The 21,578-nt window shown below is 43.0% G+C and overlaps 1 pseudogene; it reads right to left on the bottom strand.

The window, feature by feature from the left end:
• Window positions 1–5,687: 5,687 nt before the first annotated feature.
• Window positions 5,688–6,934, bottom strand: LOC117507713 (annotated as a pseudogene).
• Window positions 6,935–21,578: the final 14,644 nt, after the last annotated feature.

The raw sequence follows: 21,578 nt of genomic DNA, 5'->3' as shown, positions 1-21,578 counted from the left end.
CCTGTTGCTACAACTATTAGCGCACACAAATGCCTCAAAGACAAAGTGTGTGCTGTGTGAACCCATCGCACCCTCTCGTGGCAGGTGTCGGCCAAATTCCAGGTGACACGCACGAACACCTGACACCGCTTTCTTGGCACTTAGAAAATGTATGGGCAGTCGCACTCTTGGCATGACAACAGACTGCAGACAATCACCTGGCATTGTTCCTGCTCGACGGACACTGGCGCGATGTTTCGTGTGCGATGTTGCGTGTGCATTGGAAGTGGACATTATTATATGTACGTCATACTGGTAGGTCATACCGGCAGGCTTTACCATGCCAGATCCATCTCGAGTTTCCCTCGTACCTGCTTAAAGCCTTTTGGATCCTGTTTTTTCACCATCAGAAAATTCATGAAAATTGCAGTCAGATGGTGCTCAGACTGCACATGGACCACCGTTGGATAGATGTCTCAACAACGCCTGGAGGGTTTTGTTTATGTGCAACACACTCGGGGCAGCCGGCCAATTGGGATCAAAGGTGTGGACTCTCGCAGATGGCTGTCAGAACGTTTTCGAACTGCAACTCCACATTTTTTGGATGTGGGCTGAATTGTCACTCTGACGCCATTCGGCCTCATTCTGACTGTGTGTGATGGGGGTATAACTGTCAGAGCGGTCAGCAGATCTGAGGATTTATTCACCATTGTTCCCGGAGTAGTCTAATTGAAGTAATTCACACCTGCTAAAAAATGCCTCTTAAAGAGAAAAAGCCCATATATAAATTGCACTGGAGTGTCAGTTGTACCTTTTTTTTAATCAACTCTTTAAGTTGGGATTTTTGTGCAATCTTGTAATGTACTTTTTATTACCTGGCACTTATTATTTATTATTATAGTTAATTTCCTTTAGTGCTTTGATTCCTGTGAAAGTCCTATTTAAATGGTCATTATAATTATTATCATTAATGATAAATATGTGATTTTTTTTTTTTTTTTTTTTTTTTTGCACCAGAGTATAAGTTGCAGGACCTTCCAAATGTGACTTGTAATCTGTAAGATACAGTACTTATTTCATGATTTTTCTCTTAAACATGCTGTATTTTCATGTTTTATTACTATGTCTGCCAAGGACGTAATAATCATTGGCATTTATTTATTTGTCTGTCTGTTAGCAAGATTACGTCAAAACTACTGCACGGATTTTGATGAAATTTTCACCACATATACAGTAGTGTTCAGAATAATAGTAGTGCTATGTGACTAAAAAGATTAATCCAGGTTTTGAGTATATTTCTTATTGTTACATGGGAAACAAGGTACCAGTAGATTCAGTAGATTCTCACAAATCCAACAAGACCAAGCATCCATGATATGCACACTCTTAAGGCTATGAAATTGGGCTATTAGTAAAAAAAAGTAGAAAAGGGGGTGTTCACAATAGTAGTAGTGTGGCATTCAGTCAGTGAGTCTGTCAATTTTGTGGAACAGACAGGTGTGAATCAGGTGTCCCCTATGTAAGGATGAAGCCAGCACCTGTTGAACATGCTTTTCTCTTTGAAAGCCTGAGGAAAATGGGACGTTCAAGACATTGTTCAGAAGAACAGCGTAGTTTGATTAAAAAGTTGATTGGAGAGGGGAAAACTTATACGCAGGTGCAAAAAATTATAGGCTGTTCATTTACAATGATCTCCAATGCTTTAAAATGGACAAAAAAAAAAAAAAAACAAAGACACGTGGAAGAAAACGGAAAACAACCATCAAAATGGATAGAAGAATAACCAGAATGGCAAAGGCTTACCCATTGATCATCTCCAGGATGACAGCGTGTAAAGGCACATGACCTGCCATCTCCTCCATGAGTCCATCACGTAGCCCATCACATGCGTCCCGGCAGGACAGGTCGGGTCCTCCGCCCCCGAATGTCTTGTAGAAAAAATAGTGTCAATTGCGTTCAGAGACCACTTTAACAAATCCATTTTTTGTCACTTTTCAGAAGAGCAAAAACTGGAGCCTCACAGACAACACGCCAGATAAGGAGGGAGGGAGAGAAGAGAAAATGCCTCCATCTCGGCCGAGTGCAAGCTGGCAAAAAAAAAAAAATCAACTGGCCTAAAGAGAAATGGAGGAATATTTTGTGAACTGATGAGAGTAAAATTGTTCTTTTTGGGTCCAAGGGCCACAGACAGTTTGTGAGATGACCCCCAAACTCTGAATTTAAGCCACAGTTCACAGTGAAGACAGTGAAGCATGGTGGTGCAAGCATCATGATATGGGCATGTTTCTGCTACTATGGTGTTGGGCCTATATATCGCATACCAGGTATCATGGATCAGTTTGGATATGTCAAAATACTTTAAGAGGTCATGTTGCCTTATGCTGAAGAGGACATGCCCTTGAAATGGGTGTTTCAACAAGACAATGACCCCAAGCACACTAGTAAACAAGCAAAATCTTGGTTCCAAACCAACAAAATTAATGCCTCACAGATGTGAAGAAATCATGAAAAACTGTGGTTATACAACTAAATACTAGTTTAGTGATTCACAGGATTGCTAAAAAAAACAGTTTGAACATAATAGTTTTGAGTTTGTAGCGTCAACAACAGATGCTACTATTATTGTGAACACCCCCTTTTCTATTTTTTTTACTAATAGCCCAATTTCATAGCCTTAAGAGTGTGCATATCATGAATGCTTGGTCTTGTTGGATTTGTGAGAATCTACTGAATCTACTGGTACCTTGTTTCCCATGTAACAATAAGAAATATACTCAAAACCTGGATTAATCTTTTTAGTCACATAGCACTACTATTATTCTGAACACTACTGTAGATGTTAGACCAAGGACGACTCCATTGAATTTTGAAGGTGATCTGGATCCAGATCCTGGATCAAGATTTCACTTCATATAGGCTTTGAAGGATTACTTCAAAACTACTTCACAGATTCTCACCAAATTTTGATCACAGATAGACCATGGAAGGCTCCATTGCAGACTGCATTTTGGAGGTGATCCAGATCTGGATTGTCGGACGTTGAAAGTCTCTGTTTGGTGTTGTTTTATTTGCACTGCACTGAAGAGTAGAAGTCAGCTGAAGTCCTCCAGGCAAAAATTTCTATTTGTGCTGTTCATACACTGTTTTGTGAAACTTTGCAAAGTGTTTGTGTGTATCATCTGAATTTGCAGCACATATTTTGTATTATAAATGTTTTCTGCATTTGGTAGCATTCTGTTAATTTTGAAGTCCTTTGGCTCCTGTTGAGCACTGTACATTTCCTCTCAACTTGATCCATTTCTGTGTGTCTCATGGAGCTCTTTGTTTCATTTTCACTCACTGCTAAACGATCTTTATAGAAATCTCCTCCGCCTGCAGCTTGGAACTGTGCACGACCGTCCGTATTTGCAGGTGCAAAATCTGCACTGATTATGCAGCCATTCAGATTGGTAACGTCCACATATAAGATATGCAGGTGCACGCAATTATTCTGTTTGTTTTTGTGAGAATATATGAGCCACTCTGCATCTCCCTCGTTTATTTGCAGCTTGACCAGCTGTTGCTGCTTGGCTGCAAATGTGTGTGTGCTTTCTGAAAAATGATTAATGGATAAATAAATAAAAGATTCAGCATGCAGAACCTTGAGAAAATGTATATAAACATTCCAGCTGAGTGCATGTGGCACAGAGGCACGTTACACGTTGTTTTACAACACGTTCTCTTACAGAACGAACAACGTAGACAAAAGCACAACAGGGAAGAACCTATTTTCAGTCTTTCATTCCAAACTGCAGGACACAGACAGCACAATGAGGGACAGAAGGTAAAACTGAGAGTTGGAACTGTGGCGAAGGGGAGATCAGCTGGTGCACTCATTCCAGGCAGACACACGGTAAAATGGTACAGACAAATAACCACCCGAGTGAAAGTTATTAGTAACGCAAGACTAAAATGTTTCATGCATTTGTAGGAGGCACATTTGAGGGCAGCAGAAGCATTTCACATGTGCATTAAGCATTCCCTGCTTGCACTGGGAAGTCAGGGTATTCAACTTGCCAAACGATTTACTTTAAAAATACCATAACTAGAGGTGGGCGGATCGATCCTAATATCGATAATATCGATACTAACGCTGGTACTGATATTGAACGATCCTCGTGTAAAAAGATCGATACTTAAGCTTTTTTTCTCTCCCGTACACACTGACTGCTGCGCACACAGATTCATCAAAGTCTACTCTCTGTCTGTAAGAGCAGCGCTGCGCTGTTTCACACAACACGGAGCAGTGCACCCTTCCCCCTCTGGTCTTTTGTTGTTGCACAGTCATGTGGCTCAGCGGCGCCAGCCAATTTTGTTGTGGTGTGTTAATTTTGTTGTATTGTGGTTTGTCAGCCCTCTACCTCAGGAGATTTTGTTTTAAGTTGTGTTGAGTGATATTTTTTTAAACAAAAATGTTGATTGTGATAATAAAGTATTTTGTTGTCACGTACAATGTTTGGCGAAATTCTATCCTAGGTCTTTTGGATCCTTTGGCTCTATGAAGCCTAATATGAAAAAGTATCGATATCGGCGATACTGGGCCTGTATTTACTTGGTATCGGATCGGTACCAAAATTCCTGGTATCGCCCACCTCTAACCGTAACCACTTTAAAATGCCACATGAAGCTGTTGCCATGTGACAGTTTCTGTACTTGATAAAAACTTCTGCCTTTGTTCTGACCCCTCCGCCTTTGAAATGGAAGAGATACCTGAGAAGTACTTATGGTGTTGCTTGATGTATTTGCCGATGACAATATCGTTGCAGGATAATGAAAGTCCAAGTCTTTCAGGTCTTGGCGCTTCCTGTTTTACTGTATGGTTGTGATACTTGGACACTAACCTGTGACCTAATATTGTTGACTGGACGTCTTTAGGTCTCCAGGGTTTACACCAATATGAGTCAACAGTGAGTGCGCATACAGTCTAGATGCCTGTTGTAAAGCATGTATGATTACAATATTTGTGTATGTTATAGTTTTAACAATGGGACATTTTCTGTTTTCAGGTGCATATGTGTGCTGTAACGTTACAAACTGAATATGAAGAAATAAATACAAATATATGTGTTATGTGTCGGATGCGGTCGGAGCACCGACCCAGCGTTTGACAGGACCCAGCATAAAATAACCAGAGCACGGTTCAAAAGATAACAGAATTTAATAATCATAATGAGTACAGTGATAAACAACCAAAAATGTCCGCGGTCTGGTGAGGTGAAAACACGACGCGCTCTCAGCAGCGCAAACGGTCCGGAGCCACAGCAGTTCGGAACCAGGGACCCCGCCGACACCCCCAGGTGGCCGCGACAAACCGAGTCTGTGAAGAAAGAAAACATGAGGTGAGTCCAACACTCTCCACCCAGAGAGACACAGCTCAAAAGGCGCACAATCAGCAAACACTTCCTGGCTTAAATATATATCAGCTTCTCACCCTGCAGGCACAGAACAACTCAGTTGAAATCTCCACTGCAGCAGAAGCTGATTAGACAATTAGCATAACGTGACAGCTCAATAACACAAGGTGTGAGGGACACCAAATCCACTGTCATTACTTCATAAAAGTCAACAAAACCAAGTTCCATGTGCTGACGATCCAGCTGGGAAATCCTGTCTCCAAGAGCCAAGCGTTACTGCGCTCTGAAGACAGCTCCGTCGTCAGCTGCTCGACCTCATGTGAATTTCATCATGCGGTCATTGACCCTCTCAATGTTGAGCATCTCCTCTTCTAGTTTTTCCTTCAGCTGGATGATACGAGCTTCCAGCCGCCTCTTCTCTGCCAACAGGGAACTCTGTGTTGAGACTATAGATCTCATCTTGGAGCTCATCCTTTCACTCCCTGAGCCTGTCTGCAGTAGACAGCTCCTCCTGGATGTGTAACAAGTCTCCTTCCATGGCTTTAAGCTTTTTATCACTGTCTTTAGCATCATTAACTGCATCATCCCCGAACCTTCACAGCTCTTCCAGTCCTCTCATCTGGTCTTTCATTCGGGCCTGCAGTTTCTTCAAGTGCTATAAGACATTATCGCGATTTTCAGTAGCATCTTCAAGATGGCCTTCAAGCCCTCCCAAATCCAGCTCCCATTTCTTCTTGGCAGAGTGGGCCTGGAAACATTACCTATATACATCCTCCAGCTGAATCTTCATCTCCTCCACTCGCTGCTCCATGGCACGCTCGGACCTCTCCACACTATGAACTCTTTCCAAAGTCATCCGTCTCGGTCTTGAGCACTTTATTAAATTGGTCAAGTTCATCTTTCAGGTCTGTAAGAGTCTTTAACTCTTGCCAGGGTCAACACTTTTGTCTCCTCCCTGGCCTCCGCTTCGGCACGATCATACTCCTCTGTATGTAGAGTAGCAATACGTTTCTCTTTGGCCCACATCTGGTCAGACTTTGTTTTTTTTTTTTGTTTTTTTTGCTTCCTCTCCAGATTGGAGACGATCTGCCGAAGGTGGTCCTGGTCCACCAAGAGGTCATCCATTTCTCTTGCTGCAAACGGATCTCTGTCTTATCCAGTTTGTCCATAGGCTGAACTTTTCTACTCCAGCTGCCGCTGAACACCGTCCAAATTCCCACTGGACTCCTTTGAGGCCCTCTTCAGCCCCCTCTACTGACAAGGCGTTCTATCCTGCCTTTGTCTTTCTTTCAGCCAGCTGAGTCTAGAGAGCAAAGACGTACTTCTCTACAGTCTTCTTGCCCTCGTTCTCTTCTTTCAGCTTCTCCCGCAAAATATACCCCTCATCCTCCATCTACCCTAGGCAGATGGAGAGGGAAGGTGTCTACTGGACTTCCTCTTGGAGCAGCTCCTGAATGTCCTGCAGCTGACACTCCAGTGCAGAGATAGCTTTTGTTAAATTTGATGGTCTTGCCTACTGCTTCATTTAGCGGACCTATTAGCGTCTCCACCTCTGACTGCATCTTTGCATTCGTTTCTGTCAACTCTTGCTTCTGTCATTCACTTTGCACAGATTTGGCCAGGAGTTCATAAACCTGTGCATTCAGCCATCTTTCAACTATGTTTAAAATCTGCTTAGTCATAAAAAAAAATACAAAAAACCCAATAACCCCCCCAGGGAACACCACAACCAGACCCCAGGGGTGCAAACTGGGAGAAAAGAAAAAAAGAAAAACACAAACAACCATACCAACACCCCCCCCCCCCCCCTCCCCAGAGGACCGTCCCATCAAACCCTGGGAAGAGGAGAAAAGAAAAAACAAAACACAACCCAACTTGCAAAAAAAAGAAAAATCTAACCCCCCCCCCCTCCCCCGGATGACATGTAGGGACCAACACCCCCCAGAGGACATCCCGCCAGCTCCAGGAGTAATAACCACAGCCGAGGTCCCTCTGGGATCCAAAGTCACCCACAGGGACTCCTAGCACCTCCCAGAGGACCGTTCCATCAAACCCCAGGAGACACCCCCCCATGACTAACAGACCCAGCCCCGGCCGTCTACAGCTAGATGGTCCCACAGTCATTTCCCCCCCAGAGGACACCACAGTCACACCCTGAGGGTGGAAACTGGGGGAAAAAAAAACATACAAAACAACAACCCCACTCCCACCCCGTCAGCGCAGGGGAAACTGGAAGTATGTCCAGTGTCACCAACCATGACTATACCCCAAAAGTCAACCGGGAGGAGTGGAACAGCGGTAATGGCGTACGGCACAAAACGGCGCCACCCCTCCGACTTTTAAACTAGCCACCAGCTGCGGGTATATTCCACTGCCCCAAACCTCAGCTACGCCGATGGCGTACGGCTCAAAGGTGTGCTGAAGCCAGAGGTGGAACAGGGAATTAACAAAAACCCCCCTAAACCCCCCCACCTGGGTGCAGAGGTTACCTGGGAAATGCCCAGCATAACCGAACTGCACCACCCAGCAATGCCAATGGCAAACCGCACAGAGGCGCGCCAAGGATGGAGGTTGTAAAGGGAATTAAAAAAAATAAATACCCCAAACCTACCCCCCTCCCTCCCGGGTGCAGAGGTTACCTGGGAAACGCCCAGCATAACCAAACTGCACCACTCCAGCAACGCCGACAACGTACGGCTCACATGGCTGGAGCCAGAGGAGAAGAGAGGGAACAACAAAAACAAAAAAAAAGAGAAAAAGAAAAAAAAACAACCCAATTACCCCCCCATCACCCCCCAGAGGACCATCCCATCAAACCCTGGGAGGTGAAACCAAAAGAAATAAAAAAGAAAGACCAACAGACAAACATAAAGTCACCTGGGTCAAACTATGCTCCAGACAGCCTGCATTTTCAACTCCACCAGACCACAGACAGTGCTTTAAAACCCACAAAAACAACAAATTAACCCCTGATAAAAACACCTCATACTAAAACAAGAAACAGATAATAGACCAATAAAAAAAAACTAACATTGGCCTACATCGTCAAGTGCAAAGAATGGAAAAATATTGTGTTTTCCATCCTTTGAACCTGAACGGTAATGTGACTGTCACCAACAGAGGGAGCCAAAGTGCCAAATAAGAAAATCCTCGTGGTAACAGAGTAAAAAACCAATTCACACTGCTGTAAACGACAGCAGGTTATACCAAACAGCTTAAAGTGCAAACTAAATACCGCCGGGGCTGCTACAACAGGCGTCGGAGCCAGCTGCACGGGAGGAGACGGGGCTACAGCCGTGACCCAAGCTGTGAACTCCGCCATGCGCGCAACAACGCGCACAACCCGGGTGGAGAGCACCCGCAACTGATCCCGGATCAACTCCAACATCTGCTGCAGCCTTCCCGGCAAAAATACCGTCTCTGCTTCCGCTGGTCCATTGTTAAATGGCCAGAGACTACTGTTATGTGTCGGACACGGTCGGAGCACTGACCCAGCATTTGACAGGACCCAGCATAAAATAAGCAGAGCATGGTTCAAAAGATAACAGAATTTAATAATCATAATGAGTGCAGTGATAAACAACCAAAAATGTCCGCGGTCTGGTGAGGTGAAAACACGACGCGCTCTCAGCAGCGCAAACGGTCCGGAGCCACAGCAGTTCGGACCCAGGGACCCCGCCGACACCCCCAGGTGGCCGTGACAAACCGAGTCTGTGAAGAAAGAAAACATGAGGTGAGTCCAACACTCTTCACCCAGAGAGACACAGCTCAAAAGGTGCACAATCAGCAAACACTTCCTGGCTTAAATATATATCAGCTTCTCACCCTGCAGGCAAGGAACAACTCAGTTCAAATCTCCACTGCAGCAGAAGCTGATTAGACAATTAGCATAACGTGACAGCTCAATAACACAAGGTGTGAGGGACACCAAATCCACTGTCATTACTTCATAAAAGTCACCAAAACCAAATTACCTCAGGAAGTGTGCTGAAGAGCGTGAGACCTCACCCAATCCTCCTTCACAGACTGTGGTGTCAAACCTGGAGCGGCCTCTGCGTCCGTAATGGTGAGATTGTTCTCCTGACGTCGATCTCACAGGTCTGCTCACAAGGTCGAGTCTCTGGCAATCACACACTGTGCATTCAAGGTTTAAGTGCAGCAATCTCTGATCAAGACAGAATACACCACAGCTGTGAGTCCTGATGACCTGCACGTGAAAACAAGCCTCAGGTGTTCAGGGTGAGGTCCTAATGCTCAGCCACTCAGTCCTGAATGCATACCACCTGGTAGGAAAAACAGAAACCAAGCCAGCCAAACACCCCAGCACACAACAATATGCCCATTACAATTTTTGTGATGAACCGAAAAGACAAAGAGGAAGCTTTTATCAACAACGTTGTGTACACAGAGGTTCTATGATAGGAGAGTGGAGTGAGATACTGTAAGATTTGGTATCAATCCAGGGGCAGTATTGCCGATACTGATATTTTTTTTTAATTAAGGTGGATGCATCATGAAATTGCTAAATCTGAATGAATTTTCATGACCCTGAAGTGTTTTTTTTTTCTTTTCTTTTAGATTATTAATTCGTTAAAACCCAGGACAGAATTTGGGAAACATTTATAGGTAACTAGATACTTTATTTTTATCATAAAAGTTTTGGTTTAGAAAAAACTAGAACAGTATCAAATAAATTTTTGCCATACATTGTCATGTATGGATTTTATTAAATAAAGTGGACAAAATTATAATTTGAGAACAAATTAATTTTTTTTTCAGGTAGCGAGGTTAAGAAACTAAAAAACAAAAGATAAATAAAATGTCTTTTTTCTGAAACAAACACTGTACAAAATTATAATTTGAGAACAAATTATTGTTATAATTGAGACAGAGTTCATAGAGTAAAACACAAACATTAAAAGTTCTTCCTTCATTGCACTTCTTTTCTGGATTTTTTTTTTTTTTCTGAAATAAAGTCTACTCAACAAATGTTATAAATCAAGTAGAATGTGTGTTCAGGAAATAAAACAAAAAAATTAGACAAAATTTCTCTCCTTCAGTACACTTCTTTTCTGAATGCAGCAGTGCATAGAGAAGAGAAACTGAAACTAATGGCCCTGTCCCACTGGCTTTTAGGAGGATTTGCGTATGGATTGCGCACAAAATTGGCTTATATTCTGGCTCATATTAAAATCTGTTTATCACTAAATGTGATGTGCAAATAGACTTATATTATATTAATATTTTAATATTTCAGGTACAAAACAGCACAAGGGATTGTTTTCAGTTTTTTGTTGTAAAGCTCTAGCTTCCAAATACTTCTCAATGGCACTTTAAGTTTAGAGATTTTATTTTTATTTTTAAAAGTACAAACCCTAAATGGGTTAAGGTTCTTGGCCAAAAACTTGAAGTAGTTTACTTTTACTGTTAAGATTTGAACCTGCTATTTGTGTTGGGAAAGTGTAGTGACACGGACCCACAACAGGGGGCGTAAATGAATGGACAATGGATGAGCCAAAAACAACAATTTACTGTTGTGAATGTGCACAACGAAATACAATCACAGAATTTGTATGCAGTCAATATACAAAGGTGACGTGTGGGCAGGCTCGAGGATAGAAGACGTCTGTCCAGAGAAGAGCCGGGTCCCACACAATTTCCACTGCCAATGGGTCTGAAGCACACTGGAGGCGCCAAGCCCTGAGTCCCCAGGTGGTCACCGTCTCCAGCTGTCAGACCTGGTACTGCTGGCAGGAAGCAGAAACAGTTAATGGTGGGTGTGTGTGTACACCCTCAGCCCAGTTTCTAAGGGCGGGCGTTGGTGTTTAACCGCTTGAGCCGCAGATAAAACACTCCCCACGGGCCAGTCTCCTCTGTCTATTGGATGTTCTTAATTTAGCCCTGCTCGTGTCCATAGCTTCGTCAGCAGGGGGAGCTGTAACCACACGGAATGCTGAGGCTGTGGAGCGTGGGGAGGGCGGAACCTTTTCAGACCTGGAAGGGAGAGGGACAGCGCGTGCCCGGCCACGTCCTTCATCTCGTTCCCGACGACGTTCCTCTAACCGAATGTCTAATCGTATAACCAGGTCAATAAGCCCGTCTAAATCCCGTGGCTCGTCCTTAGCCACCAGGTGCTCCTTTAGGACCGATGATGTTTACGAAGGCGGCGCGGAGTGTAGCAGCATTCCAGCCGGACCTCGCAGCCGCGATGCGGAAGTCGACTGCATACTCGGCTGCACTCCGACGCCCCTGTCTCATAGACAGCAGCACCATTGAAGCGGTCTCGCCTCTATTTGGATGATCAAAAACCTGTTTGATCTCCCTCACAAACCCAGTATATGTCGTTAGGAGCCGTGAATTCTGCTCCCAGAGCGCCGTAGCCCAGGCGCGTGCTTCACTTTAAAGCAAATTAATCACATAAGCCACCCGGCTGGAGTCCGACGCGTACATAATGGGACGCTGTGAAAAGACGAGTGAACACTGCATCAAGAAGTCTGCGCACGTCTCCACACAGCCTCCGTACGGCTCCGGGGGACTTATTTGACAATTTGTTGTTTGAAGTAATTTTCACTCAGTGATACTTTTAAGTTTACATTTTTTGATATATTAAAAATTAGGGTTAGGGTTAGGGTACCCTAACCCTAATATATCAAAAAATGTAAACTTGAAAGTATCCAGGCCTTCACTGAGTGAAAATTACTTCAAACAACAAATAGCAGGTTCAAATCTTAACAGTAAAAGTAAACTACTTCAAGTTTTTGGCCAAGAACCTTAACCCATTTAGGGTTTGTACTTTTAAAAATAATAAAAAAAAATCTTTAAACTTAAAGTGCCATTGAGAAGTATTTGGAAGCTAGAGCTTTACAACAAAAAACTGAAAACAATCCCTTGCTGTTTTGTACCTGAAATATTAAAATATGTTTATTATCACTAAATGTGATGTGCAAATAGACTTGCTTTCTTAATTTTTAATATATCAAAAAATGTAAACTTAAAGGTATCCAGGCCTCCACTGAGTGAAAATTACTTCAACAAATAGCAGGTTCACATCTTAACAGTAAAAGTAAATTACTTCAAGTTTTTGGCCAAGAAAACCAGCATGTTGACATTGACAGGTTTTAAACAAGTGCAATCACATGTGACAACATTACCCGATGTACTAAAAAGTCTCTCTGAAGGTGAGCTACTTGCTGGTATACAGAGGTATTTTCTGGCCAATTTACTCAACTGGGGGAAGTTGACATGATGAACTTGCCACCAAGACAGAGGGTTAGCTTCACTGTCAATGGTGGGAGACATGAGGTAGCTGTTGAGTTCGACATCCACTGCATGTGATGATGATGTACTTGATTTTGGAGTTGGGACACTCTTGAAAAAACTACCCAGGGATTTTTTGGACTGCTTTTGGATGTCTTCAGGTGGATCCACATTGTCATGCTGGCTTTGCTCCTTAAAGATACAGTTTCAAATTATTAAATTGGAATGTTATTAAATAATGTTTGAACAGATTACTGTGACACACTTTACCTTTGTTTCTTCAGCTTCTGAAATCACTCAGACCTTGATTTCATGCAACTTGTCATTGCTGATGTAGTCTGCTTTAAACCGAGGATCCATAAGGCAGGCCATATCCAGCAATTCTTGGGTGGATGGATGGTCATATTTAGAGTTCAAATAGTCCAGTATCTTTTTCTTTATTGACTTTGTCAATTCACTGTCTTGTTCTTTTGCAGCGAGAATTGAGGTGTTGAAAATGTGAAGCACAGGTTTCACACATGAAATGCTCACATAGCTTTCACTTGAAAGGGCATCAGTGAAATCCTGTAGAGGCTGCAATGCCTGGTTTATGGATTCCAGAACATCTATGTCCTGCCAAGTTGGAACCAAATGCCTGGACTTCCTATCAGCCGACAGGACATCACTTAGGGCTCTTTGTTGCTCAAGAACTCTCTGAATCATCTGCTGTCTAGACCCCCATCTTGTGGGGCATTCGGTTATCAGTACATGCTCTGGGAGGTTGTGTTCTCTTTGTGCTTTTGTCAGGGCAGTCTTCTCCCACCAACTGTGGGAGAAGTGGCCCACCAACTTCTTGCAAAGTCCAACAGCTCTTGTAATGCGATCCTCACCTTTGACTGCATTTTCTGAAACAAAAGACAGACAAAACAAGAAAAGCTTAATGCATTTTGTATTGACATCAATGCAACATTAATTCCAACTTGCAGTATATAAAAGATATGTCAAAACGTGCACGGTAAAACTCATGTAAGGCTCAGTGGTTCGACTGGACCACAAGTCAGTGGTGCTAGCATAAAAATCCACTTCATTGAGCTCTGCCTTGACGGACTTCACACACGCGTCATACATCTCCGGAATAGCTACTTGGGAAAAATATGTCCGAGATGGCACTTGGTATCTCCGGTCGAACTCTTTTACCATCTCCAAAAAACCCTCTTTAGACACTGCATTAACAGAGAGCGTGCATTTTGCAATGTATCTTGTTATGGCTGCAGTTAAAGCTTTGTGTCGCTTCGAAGTTTTCTCATAAGGAGTGACAGAAGCGAAACTATCATTTATGTTCATTTGTGAACCTGCCTTTCGTTTGCTTGTCTTTACCGGAGTAGGCTGTGGATTTTTAGATGTTAAATATACATTGTAAAGTTCCTTGTGGTTGTATTGAAGGTGGCTGTGGTTTGTCGTGTTTCCTCTCGACGTAGCCACTATTTTTCGGCATGACTTGCAAAGAACTTGTGTCTGTGATTCGTCCTGTGTGGAAAAACCGAAGTAGTCCCAAATTCCGGAGGTGTAGTGTCTTTTAGGAACAAGTTGCTCTCTGTTTTCGTCTCCTTTTGTCTCTTCCTTCCCCGCCATGGTTGTCTTCCTTCTGTGTGTGTACGTGCTCACTGCTCTGCTGAGAGCATGTGTTCGCTCTGACCAATAGCGACGCGGCACCTTCACATTTAAGGTCGCTCCAGATTGGTCAAAGTGCGGACATAAAGAAAGACCTGATTTATACATTAAATAATTAGAAATTATCGCGCATCTTTTAGATATGCCTATCGCACGTGCCAATATTGCGATGACGATATTTTTTCGATATATCGTGCAGCCCTAGTGGGCAATTGACCTTGATGCCTGTAATGTTGCAGCCGAGCAGTGAAAAACACTTTTTATAGTTCCACACACTCAGCCAAATCCCAATTATGAATTAAGAATGTTCCTAACTTTGAATTAAGAATATTCACCGGCCTCCGAAATCTTCTGCTTCAACTGCAAGGCACGCATCAGCTCCAAGGTGTCATCCAATTTGCGTCTGAGTTCAAGAGTCAACGCAGTCTGAGAATGCACTGCCTTGCCAACCTCATTAATCATGACGGACAAGCGAGGGCCCGTGGTTCTTGATGCCGCCATCTTGCCAATTTTCCAGTAGATCAGGGCAGCACATAAGCCAAAAAGTACCAACCCTGCTGCCATAAGACCAAAAATGAATAGGTCCTCGACGTCCTCCACAGAGAAAGGCGCTAAGTATGCCACACGCCAGGAACTCCAGGAGTCGAGGACATAGCCTGCAGCATACGTTCCATCTGGGCAGGCATGATCCCTCAGTCCTGACCTTCTTGTAGAAAAAAATGATGTCAATAGCGTTCAGAGACCAGCTGATCAATTCCATGGTTAATCCAATAGTAGTCCAATAGATCCAGAATCCAATATAGTTTTGAGGAATTCACAAGTCTGGTGAAGTAGGGACTTGAAGGTTAAAAGCAGAGAGATAAGGGAGAGTGGAGGAGATGCGACTGCCCTCGTCGGAGTCCCAAGCTGAACAGTCCCAAGCTGAACAGAATATATGATTTCAGCATCACCCAGCAAAGTTCCCCCCAATGGGGCTGGTAGATTGCTAGTATATTCAACTTACTGAGATTCAAGAAACTCCTAAGGAAATCAGAAACTATGGACATTTATAAAGCTAAAAGAGAAATTTACCTTCTTTTTTTAAAAACAAAAATGATTACAAGTTACTGATGAATAAAATACTCTGCAATACATTTAATAGTCGGTCCATTGTTGTAACTCTGTTGTCCAGTAAATCATAATTAAGACTTGGGCATCAAGATGAATTACCTCATTGTGATGTTTGTTTAAATAACTAAGAAAATGCACAAGTGAGAGTGGGAAAGTGAAGTTACACACTGTTCCTTCATGTAGAAGTGAGGACCTCAGGCACCACTAGATGGAGTTGCTGTTCTTTACACCATCAGCACTCTGGTCTCAGAAAACCCACACTGGGGATAAAACAGGTTGACGAAGATGTTCACAAAATCTTAGCAGATATCATCTTTTCTTTTTCTACTCTTGAGAAGATGAATGGTTGATTATTCCACAGGTAGGCAGACGAGGCAGGTGTTAACCAAACATTCAGCCTTCCTGTGTCAGCGCAGTGAGGAGGGTCTTAGGAGAGACGTTGTGGTCCAAAATCCAATTTCAAAATCCGTGATAGACCATTGGACCAATGCTAATTGCTCTCTCGCCTACCAATACAGAGAACAAAAAGTGGCAATCAAAGACTACTTTTGTCACACTCATTAGCCTCATTACTCAGCCATTCATTACAGATTTGCTTTTTCCCTTTAATGCATCACAATTGAGGATTAATGTTATGTGGCACCACTATAAACCCAGCAAGACACCCAATTAATGGCGATAGCTTAACTGTTGAATAGTACTGCTTCAAAAATGCCTTTGCATATCATCCTGAATCGCAAAATCAGCTCAAGCCCCATGTCATTTAAAGAAAGGATGAGGAATATGCTTTCAAAGTGGAAGGAAAATGGGATGTATGGTCAAAGTAAGAGTAAGCAGTAGAGGCAGCGTGTAATGGTATAAAAATAATGAATGTTTATGAGTTCAATGATATGAATATTTTATGAGGTGAAAGCCGGTTTGTTCCAGCTTTCACCAAATTAAATACTCACTGAATTAAATATTCATTCCATTGAAAGAATGTAAAAACATTATTTGTTTTATATAACGGCTAAAATAAATCCTTGTCATTTAATATTTTATTAATTTATAAACAACAGAAAAGGGACTTACATTTTGGTGTTCCACTGCTGCCAAAGTCCAAATTGTGATGTGTAGTCCAGTGACGCTGTGCACTGACTTTGGACTTCCATAAAAAAAAGACTTTGTGTAGTTCCTCAGTGCAGCCAAAAATCACGTCAGCATTTCATGTGAACAGTTCTTCATGCATTCAGACAGCTTACAGCAGAGTGGATTTTGTGTGTGTGCGTGTGTCTATGTGTTACAAGAATTAGCAGCGTCAGTTAGCTCAATCAAATCATTGTGTCGTTGTCCCACGCGCAAGTGCACACACACATGGAACCGGGTTGGTCCTCAGTGCAGCAAAAAAAAAAAAAAAAAAAAAAATCACGTCACAAATGAGTCCAGCTTTTCATTCCAACTTCCTGCCAACAGCCTCCAGACAGCACAGTGGATTTGTTTTTTGTGTGTGTGCGCATGCACGTGATCGTGTGCGTGCACGTACGCTGTCGTGTTCGTGTTTCAAGGATGAAGAATGAGGCTTTTATATTTGCCAAATAAGAGAGAAGGCGGCTGTTCTTTTAATAATCAAACCTGCAGGTGCAACCATTACACACTCCGAACACACTTCTTCTACTACTCGCGCTGCTACCACAGTATACAGTAGAAGCACCCTCATGTGGGACCACATATAATTACAACTGATCATTACATCCCCCTTTCTTTGAAGATAAATACTGTGCATTAAACAGAGGAACATTGTTTTTTTTTCATATATATGTGTAGAAAACATTAAACAACTAATACTGGCACAAAACAAGTCAACTCAGAAACATGCTGACAACAAATATTGTCCAATGAATGCATTGAACAACTTTATCTCTTTCTGTGTTTATTCTTATAAATTGAGTCTGTCCAGTCTCTTTATTTCTCGAGTTGACCTTCTTAGATCAGGTTGCTGTGGTAAAGTTTCTGTGTTACAACCTGTTGGTGCAGTCGTATCAGGCAATCCTTCATGACCTCCACTGTCCACATTAGTGATTGGTGATGTCTTTAACAGACTGCGTCTGTTACGTCTGAGAGTTTGACCATCTTCGGTCTGCACTGTGAAGGATCGTGGTGCCACTTCCTGTAACACAGTACCTTTTGTATTCCATCTGTCGGCGTCCTCAATTCGCACTGGGTCACTGCTTGCCAGTGGAGAGAGTAGTTTGGCTGAAGTATCATAGAACGCCTTTTGTCTAATTTTCTGCTGTCGTAGCCTATTTTGGATCTTGCCGTGTTTCTTTTGTCTGACCTTGTTGCTTACGTAGCTTGGCAGTGTAGTACGGAGCTTTCTATTCATCAGTAGTTCTGCAGGTGATAGTCCGCACTGAAGAAGAGATGCTCGGTACCTCAGAAGAGCTAGATATGGATCTGAGTTACTATCTGATGCTTTCTTTAGAAGCTGTTTCAGAATGTGAACTCCTTTTTCTGCTTGTCCATTTGATTGTGCATAGTGTGGACTTGATGTGACATGATGAAAGTCGTATTGCTCCGTAAACCTTTGCCATTCACTGCTCGTGAAACATGGACCATTGTCACTGACCACAGTGTGGGGAATGCCATGTCTGGCAAAGATGAATTTAGCATGTGTTATGACGCATGCTGATGACATGTTTGTTAGCAAAGCCATTTCTGGATAGTTTGAGTAATAATCGATTGCTACAAGATAGTCTTTACCTTTGAGATGGAATAAGTAAGTCCATTCCCTCTTTTTGCCAGGGTGCAGTGGGCAACTCCATTTCCACCATTGGCTCTTTTGTTTGCTTGCTCCTGTGTCTTTGACATGTTTCACACTTGCTTACTAGTGTCTCAATGTCTTTGTTTAGACCGGGCCAATAGAATGACTCCCTCACTCTCCTTTTACACTTCTCAATCCCGAGATGGCCCTCGTGGATCCTGTTAAGCACATCTGATCTCAAACTCTCCGGGATAACAATCCTCCCCTTTTTGAGTAACAGTCCATCTACCGAGCTTAGGTCACCACGAACATGGTAAAACTGTGGACATGAACCAGCAGGCCACCCCTCCTCAACATTGTGAAGGACATGCTGTAACTCTGTCCTGTCTGGTAGCCTCTACTATTTGTCTTGACTTTGTGTCTGACACAGGCAACATTGTAGACACCGTGTTCACATGACATTCAATATCCTTATCAGTTGTGCTAGCACAGTTGCTCTCAGGTGCTCTGGAGAGAGCATCGGCAAAAATCAAGTGTTTTCCAGGCATATAAACAAGTTCAAAGTCATATCTTTGCATTTTCATCATTAAGCGTTGGATCCTTGGGGACATTTCATTTAGATTTTTCTTGATTATGGAGACCAGTGGTCGGTGGTCAGTCTCCACAGTGAAAGACGGCAGTCCATATATGTAGCTGTGAAAATGCTCTAAACCATAGGCCACACCCAAACACTCCTTCTCTATCTGGGCATACTTGCATTCTGAGTTGGTCATGGACCTCGATGCATAGGCCACAGGTTTCCAGTGCTCGCCCTCAGCCTGGAGGAGAACGGCACCGATACCATCTTTCGAAGCATCAGTTGACACTTTGATCTTTTTAGTGTGGTCATAGAAAGCTAAGACAGGTGCTGTGGTTAATGTCTTTTTAAGCTTTTGCCACTCGTTCTCATGTTTTGTGGTCCATTTAAAATCACAGTCATTGTGCAACAGTTCACAAATGCAGGATGTCTTTGCAGTGAGATTGGGAATGAATTTACCAATAAAGTTGACCATCCCCATAATGCGCAACACACCTGTCTTGTCTGTTGGCGTAGGCATGTTCAGTATCGCCTTTATTTTCTCTTGGTCCGGTTCAACACCTTGAGCTGTGAGTTTATCTCCAAGGAAGAGTATTTCCTGTACTCCAAACTCACACTTGTTTCTGTTGAGTTTTAGTCCATACTTTTGGATGTGCTCTAACACTTTGCAAAGTCTTTGATTGTGCTCCTGGAGAGTGGAGCCCCAAATGATAATGTCGTCAATGTAGACTCAAACTCCTTCCAAGCCCTCAATGATTTGTTCCATAGCTCTGTGAAATATTTCTGGAGCTGACTTTATCCCAAATGGCAGTCAGATATAGCAATACCTCCCAAATGGTGTATTAAAGGTACACAACTTTGTACTGCTTTCATCTAGTTTTAACTGCCAGAAGCCTTGTGATGCATCAAGCTTTGTGAAGTAGGTCGCTCCTGCCATTTCACTGATGATTTCGTCACGTGTGGGTATTTGGTAGTACTCTCTCTTTATATTCTCATTGAGATCTTTTGGGTCTATACATGTTCTCAACTCTCCATTCTGCTTCTTGGTAACTACCATTGAGTTGACCCAGTCTGTAGGCTCTTCAACTTTTCTGATCACACCTAGTTTGGTCATTCTGTCTAGCTCTTTCTTAAGGGCTTCACGTAGTGGTTCTGGCACTCTGCATGGTGCATGTATAACTGGCTGTGCACCTTCTTTGAGCTGGATTTTGTATGTGAAAGGGAGTGTACCAAAACCTGTAAACACATTTGAGAAGTGCTGTACTATTGCGTCTACAGAGTCTGGTGAAGCACTTGGTTTTGCACCAATACAGTACACTCTTTTCACTAGCCCTAGTTCTTCACATGACTTGTCACCCAAAAGGGATTCACATCCTTGGTTTACAACTGAAAACAGCACATGGTGCACTTTGCCTTTGACCGTAATATTTAACTTACAAGTGCCTAAACATTGACTCGGCTGCCCATTGTAGTCTTTTAGTTCAGAGCCTTTGCAACGTATTTGTGGCTTTGTCTGCATCTCCCTTATGTCTGACATACTTATAAGATTTGCTTTGGCACCTGTGTCCAGTCTCATTGTAACTATTGTGCCATTCACCAGTAAAGAAGCTATCCATTTATCTTCTTTGGCAATGCTGTTCACTTTTTGTGGCTTGTCTTCACAGTTAACAATGCCAACAAAGAAAGTGTCACTTAAGTCTGTATCCTCAATCACATTTACAGACTTTCCTTTCTTTCCCTCCTTTGCTACCGAAAAGCATTGTTTGGCAAAATGTTTTTTTCCCTGACATTTGGAGCATACTTTGCCAAAGGCTGGGCACTGTCTTGGTTTATGTTGAGACCCACAGCGCTTGCAGATGTACTCTGTGTCATCGGTCTGCTGTGCAGTCCCTGGTTCGGTTGCGGCGCCTCCTTTGGAATTTCACTGCACCGACTGCTGTAGCTGCTCCATCACATGTGTGCACCGACGCAGTCACTACATCTCCAAATGTCCTCATATGCTTTTGGGACATTTCATTAGCTTGGCATATCTTTACAGCTCCATCAAGCGTCAAGTCGGTCTCACGCAACAGTCTTTCACACAGCTTCTTATCATAAATGCCAAATACTATTTGGTCTCTCACCAATGAGTCTTTAAGTGTCCCAAAATTGCATGTCTGAGCCTTTAGACGTAGGGCTGTCAGGAAGTTATCAAATGGTTCACCCTGTAGCTGCACACGAGATCTAAACATATATCTTTCATATGTCTCATTCTTCTTCGGTGTGCAGTGGGCATCAAATTTATGAAGCACAACATCCAACTTATCTTTGTCGTCGGACGAGTCAAACACAAACGTATTAAACACTTCAGTGGCCTGTGGCCCTGCTAACATTAGCAGTAGTGCTACTTTCCTCGTGTCCGGCTTCGTGTCCAGACCCATGGCCGTGACATACAGATTGTAGTGCTGCTTGAAGGCACGCCAATTTTCATCGACATTTCCCGTCAGTTTCAAGCTGTCAGGTGGCTTCAAATCCATGTTGGCTCACGTCTGATTTCTTCAGTTTACTCCTGGTACCATGTCGTGTTCGTGTTTCAAGGATGAAGAATGAGGCTTTTATATTTGCCAAATAAGAGAGAAGGCGGCTGTTCTTTTAATAATCAAACCTGCAGGTGCAACCATTACACACTCCGAACACACTTCTTCTACTACTTGCGCTGCTACCACAGTATACAGTAGCAGCACCCTCATGTGGGACCACATATAATTACAACTGATCATTACATATGCGACAGCATGTGCGAGTACATGCGTGCGTACGCGTGTGTGTGTGTGTGTGTGTGTGTGTGTGTGTGTGTGTGTGTGTGTGCAGAGTGCAATGGTATCAAACGTAT

The sequence above is a fragment of the Thalassophryne amazonica genome, chromosome 3, assembly GCF_902500255.1.
Source record: "Thalassophryne amazonica chromosome 3, fThaAma1.1, whole genome shotgun sequence".
NCBI classification, from domain to species: domain Eukaryota; kingdom Metazoa; phylum Chordata; class Actinopteri; order Batrachoidiformes; family Batrachoididae; genus Thalassophryne; species Thalassophryne amazonica.
Note: the sequence above shows the minus strand (reverse complement) of the source record. Positions and strands in the feature narration are given on the sequence as shown.